The following is a 24629-nucleotide window of genomic DNA, read 5'->3' as shown; positions in this document are numbered from 1 at the left end:
CCAGGCATTAAATGGGTTACGCTGAGTAGTGTAACATGCTCGATGGGCTGAATGGCCTACCCCAGTTCCAATGTCCTCCCGGAATAACAAAATATTGATCTTCATCTGCCATTCTGGGCTGGATTCATAAGGAAGTGACAGAGGTGAAAGGTCAGTGTCCAAACTCCTGACGCCACCCAGTCCCACAGACTTCAAACATTTTACAGGCAGTTCTTTCAGTTTTTATTCCAAATTATTACAGTTACCACCATATACCCAGCTTGGATTTGTATTAAATCTGGAAGGTCGTTCCCCTCTTTAATCTCACACTGGAATAAACGATTTTTAAAATTCATTTTTTGACACCTTGGTCAGCCGTTCAGAAACAGCCACTTCATGAAATCGAGGCAAAGCAATTTCAATCTGTGGCGAGGGATTTCCTCGGGGTTATTCCGGCTCTGCCACCACCACTTCGCCAATCAGCTGGAATCCTAACCCGGAATCCCGCTGCTCTTCCGAGCGTGGCTGAGTGGGAGTAACTCCGAGGAAATTCCCAACCTGCATGTCAGTGCAGTCTCAACTACTTGGAGCAAAGTGTCCACAACAGGGTTGCGAGGGGGGGCGGTGGGAGTGGCTGGGTGTAAGAGGGACGAGTGGCAGTGAGAGATACGGGCCGGAGGAGGTTCAGAGGTGGATTGTCGCAAGAGCGTGGAGGGAGGCCGCTAAGTTATCTTGTCCTCACACGACTGGAAAGTTTATCCTCCCAGTCGGTGTCACTCTTCAATATCAGCAGCAGGAAGCCTTAGCCCAGGTACTTTGAGGTAAATCATTGCATCCAAACCGACAGCCCAGCTGAGATCAGCCAACCCAGCACAATCTGGCAATGATGCTTGACCTGTTGATCTGAGTGAACCCCACCCCAGGAAGTGTATTTATCAACTGAGCCCTCAAGGCAACACCAAGCCAATCCATTCTGAAAGCCGCAAATAAATGAACTGTGACTGACCTCCTTCCGCTGAAACGTTCGAGGATAGACGGTACTCTTTCTCGATTCCTGATTGAGCCGAAGGGATGTTGTCGACTCTCTCCCCGTTTTTCCCACATTGGCAGCGTTGAAGTCACAGTATGTGTCAGTGACTGACCTGTTGGAAGGCAGTCAATAGAACCTCACTCATTGATATTGAGTATTGCAGTGGAATCAGATCCCCTGTTGGGTTTTCTTGTCATTTACATTAGAACCATAGCAGAAAAGGAGACCATTCAGCCCACCGTGCCAGTGCCAGCTCTTTGAAAGTGCTATCCAATTAGTCCCACGCCTCACATTCATGCACCCTTCAAGTATTTATCCAATTTCCTTTTGAAAGTTACTATTGAATCAGCCTGCACTACACTTTGAGGAAGTGCATTCCAGATCATAACACGCTGAGTAAAAATATTTGTCCTCAAGTGCAAAAAATAGATCCAGGGGACTGGGAGAGATTCAAAGAAGTGCAAAGGAAGCCAACAAAGGGACTTTCCAGGGAGAAAGAGTACTCCAAAAAAATACCTTGATATCAGAAGTAAAAGAGTAGTCAAGGGTAATGTGGGCCTTTTAAAATCAGATAATATCGCAAATGAAAACCAGGAAATGGCAAACTTGTTGAATAATTACTTTGGCGGGAGGGGATTTTAACCCCAAAACCGGGTGGGATGTTAAAATGTTAAAAATCTCAACCCCAAATACAATCCGCCTCCAGCTCGCAAACTTCCACTTTTAACAGAGGCGGAACAGAGACAGGCGACCAATCTGCTCTCAGGGGGCAGGCCGTTCATTAACACATTTTAATGAATTTTGCGTGCCTCAGGTTTTACTCCCCATTAAAATTTTATGCGGTCACTTGAGTGTCCCAGGCTTCGGGAGGGGAAAGTTGAACGAATTAGGGAGATTCAGCATGGATTTGTAAAGGGTAGATCAGGTCGAAGGAGCCTAATTTTTCTTGAGTAAGTTGTAGACAAAGGAATATTTATGGATGTAGTTTAGATGAACTTCCAGAAGGCATTCAATAAAGTTCCACATAAGAGACTGTTGGCTACAATTAAATCTAATGGAATTGAAGGCAAATTGTTGACCGAGTCAGGAGGTTGGTTAAGCAGTAGAAGACGGAGAGGAGGGATTATGGATATATACTCAAATTGGAAGGAAGTGACGAGTGATGACCCACAAGGATCTGTGCTGGGGCCTCAACTATTCATTATTTTCAGAAATACTCAGCAGGTCTGGCTGCATCGGAGGAGAGAGAAGCAGAGCTAGTTTTCTAGGTCTGACACCTTTCATCAGAAACACTGATTCTGTTTCTCTATCCACAGATGCAGCCTGAACTGCCATATATCCAAGTTTGCCAATGACACAAAGATTGGTGGCATACTACATACTATAGTTTGGAGCAAAACAATTACAGAGACATAGATACAGTGAGTGAGCAAACCTGTAGCAGATGGATTTCAACGCCGGTATCATAGAATCACAGAATGCTTATGGCACAGAATGAGGCCATTCAGCCTGTCATGTCCATGCCAGCTCTCTGCAAGAGCAACTCAGCTAGTCCCACTCCCATGCCTTTTCCCCACAGCCTTGCAAAATTTTTCTCTTCAGACAATTACCCAATTCCCTTTTGAAAGCCACGATTGAATCTGCCTCCACCACACTCTCAGGCAATGCGTTCCAGATCCTGAGATCACTTGCTGCATAAAACACGTTTTTCGTAACGCCGCCTCTGGTTCTTTTGCCTTTCACCTTAAATCGATGTCCTCTGGTTCTTGATCCTTCCGCCAATGGGAACAGTTTCTCCCTATCTACTCTGACTAGAATCCTCATGATTTTGAACACCTCTATCAAATCTCCTCACAACATTTTCTTCTCTAAGGAGAACAACACCAGCTTCTCCAATCTATCCATGTAACAGAGGTCTCCCATCCCCGGAACCATTCTCGTAATTCCTTTCTGCACCCTCTCCAATGCTTTCGCACTCCTCCCCAAAAGTGTGCTTCCCAGAATTGGACACAATTCTCCAGTTGAGGACAAACCAGTTTTTTATAAAGATTCGCCATAACTTCCTTGCTTTCGTACTGTACACCTCTAGTTATAAAGTCCAGGATCCTGTATGCTTTATTAACCGCTTTCTCAGCCTGTCCTGTCACCTTCAACTATTTGTGCATATATACCCCAAGGTCCCTCTGCTCTTGCACTCTCTTTAGAACTCCCTTGAGAAGAAACTTCCAAGTTTGTGTCATGTGAAAATTTTGAAATTGTGCCCTGTACACCCAAGTCTAGGTCTTTAATACACATCAAGAAAAGCAGTGGTCCTAACACCAATTCCTGGGTGACCCCACTGTATAACTTCCTCCAGTCCGCAAAACAACCGTTCACCACTACTGTCTGTTTCCTGTCACTCAGCCAACTCCATATCCACGTTGCCACTGTCCTGTTATTCCATCAGCTTCAACTTTTCTGGCAAGCCTGTTATGTGGCACTTTATCAAATGCCTTTTGGAAGTCCATATACACCACATGAACCCTCTCTGTTACCTCGTCAAAAAAACTCAATCAAGTTAGTTAAACACAATTTTCCCTTTAAAAAAATCCATGCTGGCTTTCCTTAATTAATTCACATTTGTCCAAGTGACTGTTAATTTTGTCCCAGATTATCGTTTCTAAAAACTTGCCCACCACCTAGATTACACTGACTGACTGGTCTGTAGTTCCCTGGCTTATCCTTATATCTTTTTTTGAACAAAGGTGTGACATTTACAATTCTCAAGTCCTCTGGCACCACCCCTGTATCTAAGGAGGACTGGATGATATGGCCAGTGCCTCTGCAATTTCCACCCTCACTTCCTGCAGTATCCCCGGATGCATCTGATCTAGCCCTGGTGACTTTAAGTCAACTTTAAGTACAGCCTTTTTTCCTAATACCCCTTCCTTATCAATTTTTAGCCCATATAATGCCTGAACTACCTCACTACGACTTTGGCAGCATCTTCTTCCCTGGTAAAGACAGATTCAGAATACTCATTTAGTACCTCAGCCTAAAGGCCTGCTCCGGTCTGCAAAAAGAAAACCTGACCCGAGCCCAACAGAACCACATCCGAGCCGAGCCTGACCCGGCCCGAGTCCTTCCATTGTTTACCTGCGCCCGACCCAACACAACCCAACCATCAGTTAACTTTCCTCCTGTTTTTCACTTTGTTGCTGATCTGCACGAGCTTAAAATAACTGTAACAAAACCACCCTTCTAGTCCAAAAATTAAAGTAACGCTTACCTGTGATAGAGCGTGGCTGACCTGGGCCAACCCGAGCCCAAATGCCGGACCCAGAAGTGCAACCCGACCCAAACCCGATGCATGCCGTCGGGTCTCGTCGGGTCCGGGTCGGGTAGCAGGCCTTTACCTCAGCCTTGCCCTCTGCATAAATCCCCTTTTTGGTCCCTAATCAGCCCCACTCCTCCTTTTTCCATGCCTGTAGAAGACTTTTGGATTCACTTTTATGTTAATTGCCAGCTTCGTCTCATACTCTCTCTTTGCCTCTCTGATTTGCTTCTTCACTTCCCCTCTGAACTTTCTATATTCAGCCTGGTTCTCACTTGTGTTATCAACCTGACAGCTTTCATATGCTCCCTTTCTCTGCATCATCTTACTCTCTCGTCTCTTTCGTCATCCAGGGAGCTCTGACTTTTGTTTGTCCTACTGTGGGAATGTACCTTGACCATATCCGAACTACCTTTAAAAGGCAGTCTATTGTTGCATTAGTTTTTCCTGCCAATTAATTGATTCCAATTAACGTGCACCAGATCTGTTTTCATTCCACTGAACTTAGTTAGTTAGAGATACAGCACTGAAACAGGCCCTTCGGCCCACCGAGTCTGTGCCGACCATCAACCACCCACTTTATACTAATCCTACACTAATCCCATATTCCTACCACATCCCCACCTGTCCCTATATTTTCCCTACCACCTACCTATACTAGGGGCAATTTATAATGACCAATTTACCTATCAACCTGCAAGTCTTTTGGCATGTGGGAGGAAACCGGAGCACCCGGAGGAAACCCACGCAGACACAGGGAGAACTTGCAAACTGTGTGAAGTCATCCACCTTGGACTAAAAAAGGATAGATCCGAGTATTTAAATAGTGAAAAGCTTGGAACTGCGACAGTTCAAAGAGGTTTAGGGGTCCGTGTGTACAGATCACTAAAATGTAGTGGTCAAGGACAAAACATAATCAAAAAGACCAATGGAATGTTAGCCTTCATAACTCAAGGACTAGAATGTAAAGGGGAGGAAGTTTTGCTACAGTTATACAAAGCCCTGGTTAGACCCAATCTGGAGAATTGTGTACAGTTCTGAAAACTGGACCTTAGTATGGATATATAGGCCTTCGAATCGATGAGGTGAGATTCACCAGAATGTTACCAGGGTTAAAATATAGGACGAGATTACTTGTATTCCCTCGAATATAAAAGGTTAGGAGGTGATCTGATACAGGTATTTGGGATCTTGAAAGTAATTAATCGAGTAGATAGAGAGAAAAATATTCCACTGGCGGGGAGAGAATTGTAAAATCAGAGCCAGACCATTAAGGAGAGAAGCTAGGAAACACCTCATCAGGCAAAGGGTGGAAGAAGCATGGAACTCTCCCACAAAAAAACTGTAGATGCGAGCACAATTAATAATTTTAAATCTGAGATGGATAGATTTTTGTTAGCCAAGGGTTTTAAGAGAATCTCCCTGTTTACTTTATCAGAACCCATCATAATTTGAAAACCTCGACAAAATCTCCCCTTAACCTTCACTGCTCTAAGGAGAGCAATCCCAGCCTCTCCGGTCATAGAAATTTATGGCTCAGAAAGAGGCCATTCTGCCCATTGTGTCTGTACCAGCCGTAGATGAACTATCCAACCTAATCCCACTTTCCAGCTCTTGGTTCGTAGCTTTGTAGGTTACGGCACTTGAAGTGCACATCGTTTTGACCACCCTTTCAGTCTGTGAGTTCCAGACCCTCACCATCCTCTGGGTGAAAATATTTCTCAACTCCCCTCTAACCCTTCTGCCAATTATTTTATTTTATGCCATCCGGTTATGGACCACTCTGCTAAGGGAAATAGGTCCTTCCTACCCACTCTGTCTCGGCCCCTCATAATTTTATACACCTCAATTAAATTTCCCCTCCGCCTCCTCTGTTCAAAAGAAAAAGACTTGCGTTTATATAGCGCCTTTCAGACCACAGTTCACCCCAAAGTACTTTACAGCCAATGAAGTACTTTTTCAAGTGTACTCACTGTTATAATGTCGGAAACTTGGCAGCCAATTTATGCACAGCAAAGACCGACAAACAGTAACGTGATAATGACCAGATCATCTACTTTTGTGATGTTAATTGAGTAATGAATACTGGCTGGGAAACTGGAGATAACTCCCCTGCCCTTCTTCAAAATAACGGCAGGGGATCTTTTACATCCAATTCAGGAGGGCAGATGGGGCCTTTGTTTAACGTCTCATCCAACAATACAGCACTTCCTCAGTACCAATTGTCACCCTTGATTTCCTGGAGTGGGACTTGAACCCACAACCTTTAACTAAGAGTCAGGTGTACTACCAACCAAGCCACTGCTGACACATAGAAAACAGCCCCTGCCAATCCAATCTTTGCTCACAGCTAAAATTCTCCATTCCTGGCAACATCCCCATAAATCTCTTCAGTACTCTCCCTTATGCGGTCACATCCTTCCTGTAGTGTAGTAACCAGAGGCTAAGCAATACTCTAGCTGTGGCTGAACTCGTGTTTTATACAGTTTATTTATTTTATTTCGAGATACAGCACTGAAACAGGCCCTTCGGCCCACCGAGTCTGTGCTGACCATCAACCACCCATTTATACTAATCCTACATTAATCCCATTACCCTCTCACAGCCCCACCTTCCCTCAATTCCCCTACCACCTACCAATACTAGGGGCAATTTACAATGGCCAATTTACCTACCAACCTGCAAGTCTTTGGCTGTGGGAGGAAACCGGAGCACCCGGAGAAAACCCACCCGGTCACAGGGAGAACTTGCAAACTCCACACAGGCAGTACCCAGAATCGAACCCGGGTCACTGGAGCTGTGAGGCTGCAGTGCTAACCACTGCGCCACTGTGCCACCCACTGTGTTCTAGCATAACCTCCCTGCTTTTATATTCTATACATCAGCTAATAAAGAAAAGTATCCCATAGGCCTCCTTAACCACCTTATCGACCTGCCCATCTATCATCAGGGATTTATGGACATGCACTTCTCAGTATCTTACCACTTATTCCCTTGCCTTGTTTGCCTTCCCCAAATGCATTACATCCCACCTCTCCAATGGAATTCCATTTGCTACTTTTCTGCCCACCTGACCAGTCCATTGTTATCTTTCTGCAGTCTACAGGTTTCTACTTCATTATCCCAATTTTTGTATTATCTACAAATTTCTTCATCATGCTCCCTACATTTAAGTTTAAGTCATTAATATATATCACAGAAAACAACGGACCCAGTACTGAGCCCTGCGGAGCCCCACTGGAAACAGCCTTCCAGTCATAAAACACCCAAAGACCGTTACCCTTAGCTTCCTGTCACTGAGCCAATTTTGGATCCGACTTGCCACCTTCCCTTGGATCCTATGGGCTTTTATTTTTCTGACGAGTCTGCCTTGTCGAAAGCCTTGCTAAAATCCACATAGACTACAAAAAAATTGCACGATCCTCCTCAAAAAATCCTATCAACTTAGACACGACCTTCCCTTAACAAATCCATTCTAATTAATCTTTGCCTTTCTAAATGATGATTAATACTATCCCTCAGAATATTTTCCAATAATTTGAGTTAGGCTGACTGGCCTGTAATTACTTGGGCTATCCCTTACTCCCTTTTTAAACAATGGTACAATGTTAGTAGCCCTCCAGACCTCTGACAACATTCCTGCAGCCAGAGAGGATTGGAAAATGATGGTTGAAGCCTTCACTATTTCCTCCCTTGCTTTTCTTTACAGCCTCAGATACATTTCATCTGGGCCTGCTGGTTTATCTAATTTCAAAAATGATAGACATCTCACTATACTTATTCCATCCATATTTCACACTCCTCCTCCTTAACTACAATATCGCATCGTCCCTCTTTTGTGAAAACAGGCGCAAAGTGTTAATTAGGAACCTTGCTCACATTTTCTGCCTCTACACACAGGTTATCTTTTTGTCTCTAATTTTCTCTTTCCTTAGTTATCCTCTTGCTCTTTATGTACTTATAAAACATTTTTGGATTTTCCTTCATTTTAATTGCAATATTTTTTCATGCCCTTTCTTTGCTTTCCTAATTTCCGTTTTAATTTCATCCCTGCCCTTTCTATACTCCACTAGACTTTCTGCAATATTGTTGTCTCCATATCTGACATAAGCTTCCCTTTTTTGCCTTGTCTTACCCTGTATGCCCCTTAATTTGTAAGTCCAACCTTTTTCCTGTGTGAGAACCTACTTGCTCGGAACCTTCATTATCTCTTCCTTGAATGTCTCCCATTGCTCTGACACTGATTTACCCTCAAGTAGCTCTTTCCAGTCCACGTTTGCCCAAATCACAGCTCAGCTTAGTAAAACTGGTCTTGCCGCAATTGAGAACGTTTACTCCTGGTCTATCGTTGTCCTTTGCCATAACTACACTAAATCGAACTGAATTACAATCACGACGATCAAAATGCTCTCCCACTGATACCCCTTCCACCCGTCCAGCTTCATTCCCTGAAGCCCAGGACTGCCCCTTCTCTTGCTAAAAAAAAGTTTGCCTGAATGCATTTTAAGAAGTCCTAGACCTTTTAGATTGATTCAGTCTCTCCACATAACTGAACCCTCATCCCTGGTATCTAGAGACATCATCAGGACCTGGATTTGAGTCCAGTCCTATCTGATAGGAGAGTTCAGACCCATTTCTTGGTAAGCACATGGTTACAGAAAAAAAAAACTGTCCATAATTTGGCACAAACATGGCATTCTCAATCAAAGGCCGCAGAACGACTGTTGTGGAGAAAAGGTTGTACTGATGAAAAACAGGATCCTGTTCTCAGATTGGAGCTGGGAAACATTGTTGATGTACAGCTACGCTCTTTATCAAGGAATTATGGAATAGGGTATGGACCTACTGGAATTGGGCATGGATTTCTAGGAATGTGGCATGGATCTGTCAGAAGGGGGCACAGACCTCCCAGAGTGGGGCTAGGATATCCAGGAATGTTGCAAGGATGTCCCAGAATGAGGCATGGATCTCCAGGAAATGGATAAGGGCCTCTAGGAATGCTGCAATGATTTTCCAGAATGGGGCATCAACCTCCCAGAATGGGAGACAGTATTAGTGTATATCAAAACAGCAGTGGTCCTAGTACTGAACCCTAGGGAACTCCACTGTAAACCTCCTTCCAGTTCAAAAAACAGCCATTCACCACAACTCTATTTTTTATCCCTTAGCCAGTTTTGTATCTGTGCTGCTATTGCCCCTTTTATCACATTGGCTTCAATTTTAACAAGCTTTATAATACGGTACTTGATCAATTGCCTTTTGAAAGTCTATATACACAATATCAACTGCACTGCCTCCCCCAACCTCTTTGTTGCCACATCAAAAACTCAATCAAGTTAGTCAAATACAATTTGCCCTTAACAAATCTGGGCTGGCTCTCCTTTATTAGTCCATGCTTGTCCAAGTGGCTGATAATTTTCTCCCAAATTATTGTTCCTGAAAGCTTCTCCACCGCTGATGTTAAACTGACTGGCCGACCAATGAGCTCCTGCTATCAACAAATTCTCAGCTTCCACTCCGTGATCCACTCCAACTGTCCTGCCCAGCCCTGTTTCCAAGTTCTATGTTCCTGCAAACAAGTGCCTTTTGAGTTACAACTGCTTGGTCAACTTCAGGTTCACTGCATTTGCCACAAAATTAAGCAACCACTTGCTTCTGATTGCCTATTAACGTGCAGTTTATTTTAGGTTACAAGATCAAGAAAAATACAATCTGGTGACTACTTACCCCCTACCAGTGAAGTTCTCCTATTCTGGAATAAGGATGAATTCTTGGAATGGGGCCTGGATCCCTCAGAATAGGGTGTCAATCTTCCAGAATGGGGAACGGATCATCTGGGATGGGACATGGAGCTCCCAGAAAGGGCATAGGGAACGGAGCACAGATATCGCAAGATAGGGAACAGAACGCCCTGAATGTGGTGTTGGGCATCTTGAAAAACATTAAGGTCGATAAGTCCCCATGGCCTGATGGGATCTACCCCAGAATACTGAGGGAGGCAAGGGAGGAAATTGCTGGGGCCTTGACAGAAATCTTTGCATCCTCATTGGCTACAGGGGAGGTCCCAAAGGACTGGAGAATAGCCAATGTTGTTCCTTTGTTTAAGAAAGGTAGCAAAGATAATCCAGGAAATTACAGGCCGGTGAGCCTTACGTCAGTGGGAGGGAAATTATTGGAGAGGATTCTTTGGGACAGGATTTACTCCCATTTGGAAACAAATGGACTTATCAGCGAGAGGCAGCATGGTTTTGTGAAGGAGAGGTCGTGTCTCACTAACTTGATCGAGTTTTTAGAGGAAGTGATGAAGATGATTGATGAAGGAAGGGCAGTGGATGTTGGCTACATGGACTTCAGTAAAGCCTTTGACAAGGTCCCTCATGGCAGACTGGTACAAAAGGTGAAGTCACACGGGATAAGAGGTGAGCTGGCAAGATGGATACAGAACTGGCTCTGTCATAGAAGACAGAGGGTAGCAGTGGAAGGGTACTTTTCTGAATGGAAGGATGTGACTAGTGGTGTTCCACAGGGATCAGTGCTGGGACCTTTGCTGTTTGTAGTATATATAAATGATTTGGAGGAAAATGTAGCTGGTCTGATTAGTAAGTTTGCGGACGACACAAAGGTTGGTGGAGTTGCGGATAGTGATGAGGATTGTCAAAGGATACAGCAGGATATAGATCGGTTGGAGACTTGGGCGGAGACATGGCAGACGGAGTTTAATCCGGACAAATGTGAGGTAATGGATTTTGGAAGGTCTAATACAGGGGGGAGTATACAGTAAATGGCAGAACCCTTAGAGTATTGACAGGCAGAGAGTTCTGGGCGTACAGGTCCACAGATCACTGAAAGTGGCAACGCAGGTGGATAAGGTAGTCAAGAAGGCATACGGCATGCTTGCCTTCATCGGTCGGGGCGTAGAGTATAAAAATTGGCAAGTCATGCTGCAGCTGTACAGAACCTTAGTTAGGCCACACTTGGAATACTGCGTACATTTGTGGTCGCCACACTACCAGAAGGATGTGGAGGCTTTGGAGAGGGTACAGAAGAGGTTTACCAGGCTGTTGCTTGGTCTGGAGGGTATTAGCTATGAGGAGAGATTGGATAAACTCGGATTGTTTTCACTGGAACGACGGAGGTGGAGGGGTGGCCTGATAGAGGTTTACAAAGTTATGAGTGGCATGGACAGAGTGGTTAGTCAGAAGCTTTTTCCCAGGGTGGAAGAGTCAGTTACTAGGGGACATAGATTTAAGGTGCGAGGGGCAAAGTTTAGAGGGGATGTGCGAGGCAAGATTTTTACACAGAGGGTGGTGAGTGCCTGGAACTTGCTGCCGGGGGAGGTGGTGGAAGCAGGTAAGATAGCGACATTTAAGAGGCATCTTGACAAATACATGAATAGGATGGGAATAGAGGGATACACGGTAGTTGTTGCAGTCACCGCGGTCACCTTTGTTTTTATAGAGGGTGATGATGTTGGCATCGCGCATGTCCTGGGGTACTGCTCCCTCGTCCCAGCACAGGCATAGCAGTTCATGTAGTGCTGAGAGTATAGCAGGCTTGGCACTCTTGATTATTTCAGGGGTAATGCTGTCCTTCCCAGGGGCTTTTCCGCTGGCTAGGGAATCAATGGCATCACTGAGTTCCGATTTGGTTGGCTGTATGTCCAGCTCATCCATGACTGGTAGAGGCTGGGCTGCATTGAGGGCAGTCTCAGTGACAGCATTCTCCCTGGAGTACAGTTCTAGGTAGTGCTCAACCCAGCGGTCCATCTGTTTGCGTTGGTCAGTGATTATGTCCCCCGATTTAGATTTGAGGGGGGTGATCTTCTTGATGGTTGGCCCAAGAGCTCTCTTCATGCCATCATACATTCCTCTGATGTTTCCGGTGTCTAAGGCCAGCTGAATATGACTGCATAGGTGTTGCCAGTAGTCGTTTGCGCAACGCCTAGCTGTTCTTTGTGCAGTACTTCTGGCTGCTTTAAGTGCTGCGGATGTTAAATCGCTGGGGGCTTTCTTGTAGTTCAAAAGTGCAATGCGCTTAGCGGCTATGACAGGTCCCTGATCTCCCTGCTCAGCATAGTGGGGAAAGTCTTTGCTCGAGTCGCTCTGAACAGGCTCCAGAAGCTGGCCGAGCGCGTCTACCCTGAGGCACATTGTGGCTTTCGTGCAGAGAGATCGACTATTGACATGCTGTTCTCCCTTCGTCAGATACAGGAGAAATGCCGTGAACAACAGATGCCCCTCTACATTGCTTTCATTGATCTCACCAAAGCCTTTGACCTCGTCAGCAGACGTGGTCTCTTCAGACTACTAGAAAAGATCGGATGTCCACCAAAGCTACTAAGTATCATCACCTCATTCCATGACAATATGAAAGGCACAATTCAACATGGTGGCTCCTCATCAGAGCCCTTTCCTATCCTGAGTGGTGTGAAACAGGGCTGTGTTCTCGCACCCACACTTTTTGGGATTTTCTTCTCCCTGCTGCTTTCACATGCGTTCAAATCCTCTGAAGAAGGAATTTTCCTCCACACAAGATCAGGGGGCAGGTTGTTCAACCTTGCCCGTCTAAGAGCGAAGTCCAAAGTACGGAAAGTCCTCATCAGAGAACTCCTCTTTGCTGACGATGCTGCTTTAACATCTCACACTGAAGAATGCCTGCAGAGTCTCATCGACAGGTTTGCGTCTGCCTGCAATGAATTTGGCCTAACCATCAGCCTCAAGAAAACGAACATCATGGGGCAGGATGTCAGAAATGCTCCATCCATCAATATTGGCGACCACGCTCTGGAAGTGGTTCAAGAGTTCACCTACCTAGGCTCAACTATCACCAGTAACCTGTCTCTAGATGCAGAAATCAACAAGCGCATGGGTAAGGCTTCCACTGCTATGTCCAGACTGGCCAAGAGAGTGTGGGAAAATGGCGCACTGACACGGAACACAAAAGTCCGAGTGTATCAGGCCTGTGTCCTCAGTACCTTGCTCTACGGCAGCGAGGCCTGGACAACGTATGCCAGCCAAGAGCGTCGTCTCAATTCATTCCATCTTCGCTGCCTTCGGAGAATACTTGGCATCAGGTGGCAGGACTATATCTCCAACACAGAAGTCCTTGAAGCGGCCAACACCCCCAGCTTATACACACTACTGAGTCAGCGGCGCTTGAGATGGCTTGGCCATGTGAGCCGCATGGAAGATGGCAGGATCCCCAAAGACACATTGTACAGCGAGCTCGCCACTGGTATCAGACCCACCGGCCGTCCATGTCTCCGTTATAAAGACGTCTGCAAACGCGACATGAAATCGTGTGACATTGATCACAAGTCGTGGGAGTCAGTTGCCAGCATTCGCCAGAGCTGGCGGGCAGCCATAAAGACAGGGCTAAATTATGGCGAGTCGAAGAGACTTAGTAGTTGGCAGGAAAAAAGACAGAGGCGCAAGGGGAGAGCCAACTGTGCAACAGCCCCAACAAACAAATTTCTCTGCAGCACCTGTGGAAGAGCCTGTCACTCCAGAATTGGCCTTTATAGCCACTCCAGGCGCTGCTTCACAAACCACTGACCACCTCCAGGCGCGTATCCATTGTCTCTCGAGATAAGGAGGCCCAAAAGAAAGAAAGAGGGATACAGTCCCCAGAAGTGCAGAAGGTTTTAGTTTAGACAGGCATCAAGATCGGCACAGGCTTGGAGGGCCGAATGGCCTGTTCCTGTGCTGTACTGTTCTTTGTTCTTTCTTTGTTCTTTGAATGGGGCATGTATCTCTCGGAATTGGGCTAAATCTTCCAAAATGTTGGCAAAACTTTCCTGGAATGGGGCATGGATTTCCCAGGAAGGAGCAATGACCTCCTGGAAGGAAGAATGGGCCTCCAAGAACAGGACATGTTTCACCCAGAATGGGACCTTCCTGAATGGAAAATGGATCTCCCGGAATGGAGAATGAATCTTCCTTCATGAAACATGGATCTCCTGGTTTGGAGCATGGAGGTTTGGAATGAATACAGAACCTGCAGGAATGCTGAATGGATCTCCTGGAATGGGGCATGGTGCTCCCAGTGTGAGGCATGGATCCTCAGTTATGAATAATGGATCACTCGATTTGGGCCTTCCGGAAAGGTGCATGAACCCGTTAGAATGGAACTTGGATCTCCTGGAACGGAGAATGGGAAAAGGGTCTCCCATAATGGGGCTCAGATCTGCCGGAATGAATTACGGATCTACAGGCATGGGCCACGGATAGGCTGGGATTTTCTGGAATCGGTCATGGATCTCCTGGAATGAGGCGTGGGTCTCTCAGAATTGGGCAAAGTTTTCCGGGAATGGGACATGTATCTGTCCAGCTGGGGTATGCATCTCTCAAAATTGGGCATGGATCTCCCGGGATGGGACATAAATCCCACAAAATAGGCACGGATCTCCCAAATAGAGACAAGGGGCTGAGGTTTATAGCGCCCACGACGTTGGGAACGGTGGTGGGAGGGGGAAGAAGATTGCTCCAGAGGAAGCCCACCACCGACCTCAACGCCAGCAGGGCCCGTCCTGATCACGGCGGCGGTGGCCAGGCCTCGTGTCGGCTCCCCCTGCCGCTCGGCAACAGGACCCGCATTCCAATAGGCAGGTGGACACTTACCATTCATTAAGATGCCGGCCGCTGCGATACAGACAGCAGGTCGGGATCTTCATCCTGGCGTCCGTCATTGACGCGCCTTCGGATCCCCGTCCGGGGAGACAAGGCGCGACTCCTGTGGGGAGGGGGGGAACAAGGTGCTTTTCTCAGTGCGGGAGCGGGGGAGCAGGGTCAAACTCTTTGGACTGGTTGGGGGGATGGTGGGAAGGGGTTGAGGGTTAGAGTTTGTGAACTTTGTGGAGGGGGTGGGGAGGTCACGTAGTCAAGGTAACTATTTTGGGGGGGGGGGGGAGTGGCCTACGCAGTGGTGCCAGACGCCATTGCCGGAGATGGCTTGCCCACCCTCCCCACATCACTGGGTGGGGGGGGGGGGGGGGGCGGGTGGCGGCTGCATAGGCATGTTAGCGAGAGTTTAGGATCACTGCGGCTCCGCGACATGCGGCCTGAGTGTGCAGGTGGCGGCAGGCCTAAGAATTCAGCCCTATGTCTCCTTATTGGAGAAGGGATCTTCCAGAGTAGAAAAAGGATCTACTGGAATTGAGAATGGGTCTTCCTTAATGGAGCATGGATCCATTGGAATGGGGCAAAAAAATTCCCAGAATAGGGAAGGATTTCCTGGAATGGAGAATGGATCTCCCAGTGGAGAATGAATTGTAACAGGACATGAACCTCCCAGAATGACTCGTTCCCAGAATGGATAAGGGACCTCACATCTCTCTGTCTCTGTCTCTCTTTCTGTCTCGGTCTCTCTTTCTCTCTCTCTCTCTCTGTCTCTCTCTCTCTCTGTCTGTCCCGCCCTCTCTCTCAGCATGTGTGTGTGTGTGTCTCTCTCTGTGTCTGTGTCTCTCTGATTTAGCTTGCGCAGTTTTTTCTTTGCCGTTGTGCCTGCAACTTTTTCCTCTCTTTCCTCCTCTAGGTGGCTCTCCCTCTCTCTTTCCTTCTCGCTGCCTCACCCTCCTCCCATTTGCAAGCCCATCCTTTCTCTCTGCTTTGCTCCCCCCATCTTTGCTTCCTGCGTACACAGTAAAGGTTCTGTATCTGACTGCACGTAGCATTTGAAGCAAAACAGATGAACCCATAGTGCAAATAGAAACAAATAAGTATGATCTGATAACCATTGCAGAGACATGGCTGCAGGATGACATAAATTGAGACTTGAATATTGAAGGGTACATGACATTTAGGAAGGACTGGAAGCTAGGAAATGGTGGAGGGGTGGCTCTGTTAATTAATGATGGTGTTAGAACAATAGCGATGGATGACCTAAGTTCAGGAAACCAGGATATAGAAGCAGTTTGGGTTGAGATGAGAAATGATTAAGGCAAGACGTCACTTGTGGGAATGGTGTACAGGCTCCCAAAAATTATCCACACGGGGTATAAAGGAAGAAGTAATGGGAGCTTGTCAGAAAGGTATGGCGATAATCATGGGGGATTGTAATTACATATAGACTGGGAAAATCAGATCACAGAATCAGAATAAAGAGGCCCTTCGGCCCATCGAGTCTGCACCGATGCATTAAAGTCATCTGACCTGTTTATCTAATCCCATTTGCCAGCACTTGGCCCATAGCCTTGAATGTTATGACGTGCCAGGTGCTCATCCAGGTACTTTTTAAAGGATGTGAGGCAACCCGCCTCTATCACCCTCCCAGGCAGTGCATTCCAGACCGTCACCACCCTCTGGGTAAAAAAGTTCTTCCTCAAATCCCCCTTAAACCTCCTGCCCCTCACCTTAAACATGTGTCCCCTCGTAACTGACCCTTCAACTAAGGGGAACAGCTGTTCCCTATCCACCCTGTCCATGACCCTCATAATCTTGTACACCTCGATCAGGTCACCCCTCAGTCTTCTCTGCTCCAGCGCAAACAATCCAAGCCTATCCAACCTCTCTTCATAGCTTAAATGTTCCATCCCAGGCAACATCCTGGTGAATCGCCTCTGCACCCCCTCCAATGCAATCACATCCTTCCTATAATGTGGCGACCAGAATTGCACACAGTACTCCAGCTGTGGCCTTACCAAAGTTCTATACAACTCCCAACATGACCTCCCTGCTTTTGTAATCTATGCCTCGATTGATAAAGGCAAATGTCCCATATGCCTTTTTCACCATCCTATTAACCTGCCCTTCTGCCTTCAGAGATCTATGGACAAACACGCCAAGGTCCCTTTGTTCCTCGGAACTTCCCAGTGTCAGGCCATTCATTGAATACTTTCGTGTCACATTACTCCTTCCAAAGTGTATCACCTCACTTTTCAGGGTTAAATTCCATCTGCCACTTTTCTGCCCATTTGACCATCCTGTCTATATCTTCCTGTAACCTAAGACACTCAACCTCACTGTTAACTAATCGGCCAATCTTTGTGTCATCCGCGAACTTACTGATCCTACCCCTCACTTAGTCATCTATGTTGTTTATATAAATGACAAACAATAGGGGATCCAGCACAGATCCCTGTGGTACGCCACTGGACACTGGCTTCCAGTCACTAAAACGGCCGTCTGTCATCGCTCTCTGTCTCCGACAGCTAAGCCAATTTTGAATCCACCTTATTAAGTTACCCTGTATCGCATGTGCATTTCCTTTCTTGATAAGTCTCCCATGTGGGACCTTGTCAAAGGCTTTGCTGGAATCCATGTAAACTACATCAACTGCACTAGCCTCATCTACACACCTGGTCACATGCTCAAAAAATTCAATCAAATTTGTTAGGCATGACCTCCCTCTGACAAAGCCATGCTGACTATTCCTAATCAAATTTTGCCTCTCCAAGTGAAGATAGATTCTCTCCTTCAGAATTTTCTCCAATAATCTCTATACCACTGACGTGAGACTCACTCGTCTGTAGTTCCCTGGCTTATCTCTACAACCTTTCTTAAATAGTGGGACCACATTAGCTGTTCTCCAGTCCTCTGGCACCTCCCCCATGGCCAGAGAGGAATTAAAAATTTGGGTCAGAGCCCCTGCAATCTCCACCCTCGCCTCCCACAGCATACTGGGACACAAATTGTCCGGACCTGGAGATTTGTCCACTTCTAAGCCTGCCAAAACCTCCATAGATAATGAGTAAAGCTCTCTCTACACTGTCCCCATCAAACACTCCCCAGGACAGGTACAGCATGGGATTAGATACAGAGTAAAGCTCCCAGTCCCCAAGAATAGACCCCTGGCAAGACAATGGCTACACATGCTTGACATATCTGGGGATATTACTCCAGTATAAGGTTTGTAACAGGGAGTCAGTGAGATTAAGTAAGCCAGGAGTGATGGGCAAAGGTGGCCTAGATGAAGAGTTCATAGCCAAAGACTTGCAGGTTGATAGGTAAATTGGCCATTATAAATTGCCCCTAGTATAGGTAGGTGGTAGGGAAATATAGGGACAGGTGGGGATGTGGTAGGAATATGGAATTAGTGTGGGATTAGTATAAAATGGGTGGTTGATGGTCGGCACAGACTCGGTGGGCCGAAGGGCCTGTTTCAGTGCTGTATCTCTAAACTAAACTAGAACAGTGAATGGTTTCCACGGAGTGGGGCATAGTTGTCTCAGGTTGAGCCATGGATCTCCCAGAATGGGGTTCGGGCCTTCCGGAATTGAGCATGGATCTCTTGGATTTAGGCACTGATCTCTTGAAATGGGGCATGGGATCACACCGAATGGGATACAATCTTCTGCCATGGATAAGGATCTCTCGGAATGAGGTTTGGACATCCCAGAATGGGGCATGGGTCTCCCGAAGTGGGCTATGATGCTCCCAAAATAGGGCATTAAGGAGGGAATTTATCTCTCGGATTGGAGAACGTATCTCCTTGCAATGGGAATTGGATTTAACGGAATGGGGCATGGAATTCCCAAAATGGAGAATGGATCTCTTGGAATGTGGATTTCTCCCAGAAAGGAGCATGGATCATTCAGGATGGGGCATGGAACTCTTGGAATGGGGAATGTACCTCCCTGAATGGGGCTTTGATCCCTCGGAATGGAGCATGGATGTCCCAGACTTGGGCCCGGATTTCACAACTTGCGGCATGGATCTCTTGGAATGAGGAATATATCTTCCAAAATGGGACACTGATCTTCTGAAATGGGGCACGGATCTCCCAGAATGGGGCATGGATCTCCCGGAATGTGGCATGGATCTCCCGGAATGGGTCAAGGACCGTGCTTGTTCCTATTTCTGCCTGCTTCCCAGGCTAATTGGTGTCTGTCCACTTGTAGGAATCAATATCACCAGGAGCAACATCAGTGCATTTAAGGGGAAACGATATAAAAACATGAGGAGAAAGGAATAGAAGGATATGCTGATAGGGTGAGATGCAGTAGGGATGGGAGGAGACTCACGTGGAACATAAACACTGGCATGGACCAGTTGGGCCGAATGGCCTGTTTCAGTGCTACATGATGGGGGCTCGGTGGGATTACAAATACTCTGCATCACATAGCAACTGCAAATTAACACCTCCAACCACTAAGGGAATTCGCAAAATCAAGTTCTATTTTTGTAGCGGCTTCATGTCTCAAGGCCATTTTTGAGGGAAATTTTGTACAGCTGACAAGTGAGCTCTCTCCCTGAGCACTTTTCTCGGGTTTTTTTTATTCTTCCATGGGATGTGGGCATCACTGGCAAGGCCAGCATTTGTTGCCCATCCCTAATTGCCCTTGAGAACTGAGTGGCTTGCTAGGCCATTTCAGAGGGCAGTTAAGAGTCGACCACGTTGCTGTGGATCTGGAGTCACACATAGGCCAGACCGGGTAAGGACAGCAGATTCCCTTCCCTAAAGCACATTAGCGAACCAGATGGGTTTTTACGACAATCGACGATAGCTTCATGGCACCATTACTGAGACTAGCTTTCAATTCCAGATTTTTAATGAATTAATTGAATTTAAATTCCACCAGCTGCCCTGGTGGAATCTGAACCCATGTCCCCTAAGGCATTAGCTGGGGTCTCTGGATTACTAGCTCAGTGATGTTACCACTACGCCACCACCTCGTATTATTCTAGCATTATCTAAACAATGCACAAACTCTATTTTTGTTCTATTTCTGTTTGGGAATCCGCCTGTTGTAATTTCACTGTAATTTTCCGACTTCCATCAGGATCAGATCCCGGCACATAGTTGTGCCAGTTTCATTCATTTGGGCCACTGGTGGTAGAGGTGGCAGGAAGGACTCTCTGGCTCCTGCATTTAAACAGTCAGTCTCTTATCACTTCTGGATCGCTTCTGAAGTGCAGTCACTGTTCATACCATCATAGAACCATACAGCACAGAACAAGGACATTCAGCCCATCGTGCCGAAGCTAGCTCTTTGAAAGAGCTATTCAATTAGTCCCATTCCCTTACTTTTTTTTCCAAGTAGCCCTGCAAAATCCTCCTTTTCAAGTAAATATCTCCAATTCCCTTTTGAAAGTTATTATTGAATCTTCTTCCCTGTCAGGCAGTGCATTCCAGATCACAAAAGAATCTTCTCATCCACCCTCTAGCTTTTGTGCCCATTTTCTTAAATCGGACCCGTGCTTACTGACCCTTCCTGCCAGTGGGAACAGTTTCTCCTTATTTATTCTGTCAAAACCCCTTATGATTTTGAACACCTCTATTAAATCTCGCCTAAACTTTCTCCCTCCAGGAGAACAATTCCTGCATCTCCAATCTCTTCACATAACTTGTCCCTCATCCCTAGTCCCATTTGGGTAAATCTCCTCTACATCCTCTCCAAGGCCTTGACGTCCATTCTAAAGTGTGTGACACGGGCAGCCTGTACACCTAAACTGCATTCTCAATCTTTGTCTCATAGAATTACATAGAAGATACAGCACAGAAACAGGCCATTTGGCCCAACTAGCCCTTGTCGGAATTTATGCTCCATTCAAGCCTCCTCCCATTCTTTCACATCTCACCCTATCACCATATCCTTCTACTCTTCTCTCCTTCACGTGTTTATCTAGCTTCCCCTTAAATGCATCTATGCTATTAGCCTCAATTAGTTTTTGTAGAGAGTTCCACATTCTTAAATAAAGTTATGGATTTATTAGTGACTATCTCATATTGATGGCTCCCTAGTTTTGGACATCCTCTCTATTCCACCCTATCAGCCTCTTCGTAATTTTAAAGACCTCTATCAGCTGACTCCCTCAGCTTTCTCCTTTCTAGAGAAAAGACCCCGTTCAGTCGTTCCTGATAGGGATAACCTTTCAGTTCTGGTTATCATCCTGGCAAATTATTTTTGCACCTGCTCTCGTTCCTCTGTACTTTTTGTAACATGGAGACCAAAGTGTGCGCGGTACTCTAAGTGTGCTAACGGTGACAATTGGCCTTGCACCACACCAGGGGTGGATTAAGGAGACATATCTCTCTAGGTTCCCTTTAGAACATTTGCAGCTGTAAACTCCAGGTGAGGGCAGGATTCGGCTTGACTGGGTTGGCTGTCACTGTGGAGAGTTGCTGTCGAGGCCCAGGGGTTACCAAGGCAACAGCTCAATTTGGGAGATTGCTTCCTGGGATGAGAAGGTCGTCGTTTAAAGATTCAGCTGAATGGGCCTACATTCTCTGGAGTTTGGAAGAATGAGAGATGGTTTCATTGAAACGTATAAGATTCTGAGAGGGCTTGACAGGCTAGATACTGAGAGCCTGCTTCCCTAGCTGGAGAAATAGGGCTCAGAGTTACAGGATAAGGCACGGGCCAGTTAAGACTGATTTCTTCACTCAGAGGGTTGTGAAACTTTGGAATAAACACAGAAAGTGCTGGAAATACTCAGCAGGTCTGGCAGTATCTGTGGAGAGAGAAGCAGAGTTACCGTTTTGTGTCAGCTATGACCCTTCTTCAGAACTGAAGGAAGATAAAAATGTGATGAGACTCTGAAGTGTACTCAGGGGTGCTGCTGACGTTTAGTTAACTGAATCCGAGCACAGTACCAGCCCAGAGCAGTGGTAAATAGAGAGTCAAATTCTGCCAAATCACTTCCTCTGACCTTTTTATTCCTTCATGGGATGTGAGAGTTTCTGGCTAGGCCAGCAATTATTGACCATTCCTAACTGCCCGAGAGAAGGTGGTGGTGAGCTGCCTTCTTGAGCTGCTGCAGTCCATGTTGTAAAGGTACTCTCACATTGTTAGGTAGGGAGTTCCAGTATTTTGACCCGGCAACGATGAAAGAGTGCCGATATGTTTCCAAGTCAGGACGGTTTATGACTTGTAGTTGATGGTGTTCCCATCCGTTTGCTGCCCTTGTCCTTCCAGGTGCTGGAGGTCACGGGTTTGGAAGGAGCCTTGGTAAGTTGCTTGCAGTGCATCTTGTAGATGGTACACACTGCTGCCACTGTGCGTTGGTGGGGGAGGGAGTGAATATTGAAAGTGGTGGATGGGGTGCCAATCAAGCTGGCTGCTTTGTCCTGGATGGTGTTGAGTTTCTTGAGTGTTGTTGGAGCCGCACTGATCCAGGCAAGTGGAGAGTATTCCATCACAGTCTTGACTTGAGCCTTGTAGATGGTGGACAGGATTTGGGGAGACAGGAGGTGAGTTACTCGTCACAGAATTCCCAGCCTCTGACCTGCTCTTGTAGCCAGGTATTTATGTGGCTGGTCCAATTTCTGGGCAATGGTAACCCCCCACACCACCACCTGCCCCCCCCCCCCCCAGGATATTGATGGTGGAGGATTCGGTGACGGTAATGCCGTTGAATGACAAGCGATGGTTGTTCGACTCTCTCTTGTCAGTGATGGCCCTCAAAGTGTCACAGCACAGCTACAGTTCGCAAAGCACCTCCCCTTTAAGAGGTGCAGGCTTCCTTCAAGTAGCACTGGGGCAGTCACGATATTAGGCCCCTGCTGGTACACACAGCCAATGAACTAGCTGTACACCGCTATCATGGAAGAACAGCAGACAGCACCAATTTCAAACGCTGCCTGCAATGCTTTGAATGACCGTGTAGGATAATCCCCACACTCGTTTTCCAGGGTTATTTCATTCAATCTCCTCAGGGATCTATCAGAATAAATAATCCCTGCTCCCCAAAGGGAAACTCCAGAACATACATCCATCTTCTACTGGTCAACCCTGAGTGACTGCCTTCATACAGTAATCCCCTCCCCAGTGCCAGCTTCATGGCAATCACTGTCCTGCAGATTAGGGCTGAGTTTTGATGAAGAATAAAACCGTATCTGAATGATGCTCAGTGTTATTAATGTGCAAATTGACCAACACCTTGTGGAAAGAAAGAGATACCCTGGGCTAAATTTTACAGACCCCCACCGACGTCCGGGAAATGCCTCCGGGAGAGGGTGTCTGCGCACCCCGATGCTAGCAGGGACCGGCCCAATATTGCTGGCGGCGGCGAGGCTTCGTGGCGGACTCCTGCGCACCCTCCCCCCGCTGCCGCTTGGCGACGGGACCCCCCATTAACATATTTAAATAAATGAAAATTAATGAATTAATCGGACCTGCGCCTCCGCCTTCCGTCCCGCTGTGATCCTCATGACACTGGCCGGCACTCCCGTGCCCCTGGATCCCCGTTCGGAGAATTGAGGCAGAACACTGGTGGGGAGGGAGGAGGAGGTAGGTTTCTCAGTGCGGGGGGAGGGGAAACGGGGTCAAAGTATCATCACTGGTGTAAGGGATGGTGGGAAGGGTTTTAGGTTAAAGTTTATCCACTTTGAGGGGGGGGGTGGGGGGAAGGTCAGGCGGATGGGGTAAGTGTTTTTTAGGGGGGTGGTGCCTAACCTCCCCGTGATTTTCATGAGGCTGCTGCATTTGTACATTAATTGCCCCTTAAACTCACCACAGAGAGGTAAGTCTAGTAAATAACAGCGCAAGTACACTTTTAACTATGTGATACTTGTAAATGACTGTCAGTCAACCTCTCTCGCCCAGAAAGTAAACAATTATATGTATGGAGACTCATTCTTACAGGTTGCAAATTGTTTTAAGAGATTTTAAAAATGCCAAATGTAATTTGGAGTTTTTAAAATTCCCTTCTCTTCTTCCTGTCTGTTTTTTTTTCTCTGTCTCTCAATTCAATCGCTCTTTCCCTCTTTTTATTTCTCTTTCTGTACCTGATTTGACTCTAATTGGCCTCCTTCCTTTCTCAGTCTTTAAATCTCATTGGTCGAGGAGCTACGCTGTGTTGGTCTGTCATTCGCTGAAGTCCCAGGTGCCCTGTCACCATCGCCATTCCCAGCAACTCACAGGGCAAAACATTTCTGAATTGAAGGATGCACGAACAAGTTCAACTAACAGGTCAAGTGGCAAGGCAGCCTGCTCCAGGGAGCTCTAGACCAATATAATCAGTTCGATCTGCACCTATTCCTGAGAAGCTGAACCCTCTTCCAATCAGATACGTTCATCTCTGTAATCTCAGTTTTTTATGCTGGGTGACACTCCCACTTATTTGCGCAGGAGGTGGGCGGGGACTTCTTTCTTAAATTCCTTCGAACTTACGAACTGACAAGTTGGAAAGGCTGTTAAAAAGTATACGGTATCCTTGGCTTTATAAATAGGGGAATAGAGTGCAAAAGCAAGGAAGTTATGTTCAACCTTTATAAAACACTGGTTCGGCCTCAGCAGGAGAATTGTGTCCAATTCTGGGCACCACACTTTAGGAAGCATGTCATGGTCTTGGAGAGAGTACAGAGGAGATTTATTAGAAGGCTAGCAGGGATGAGGGTCTTCAGTTGTGTGGAGGGACTGGAGAAGCT

This window comes from Heterodontus francisci, chromosome 41 (assembly GCF_036365525.1).
Source record: "Heterodontus francisci isolate sHetFra1 chromosome 41, sHetFra1.hap1, whole genome shotgun sequence".
NCBI lineage: Eukaryota > Metazoa > Chordata > Chondrichthyes > Heterodontiformes > Heterodontidae > Heterodontus > Heterodontus francisci.
Note: the sequence above shows the minus strand (reverse complement) of the source record.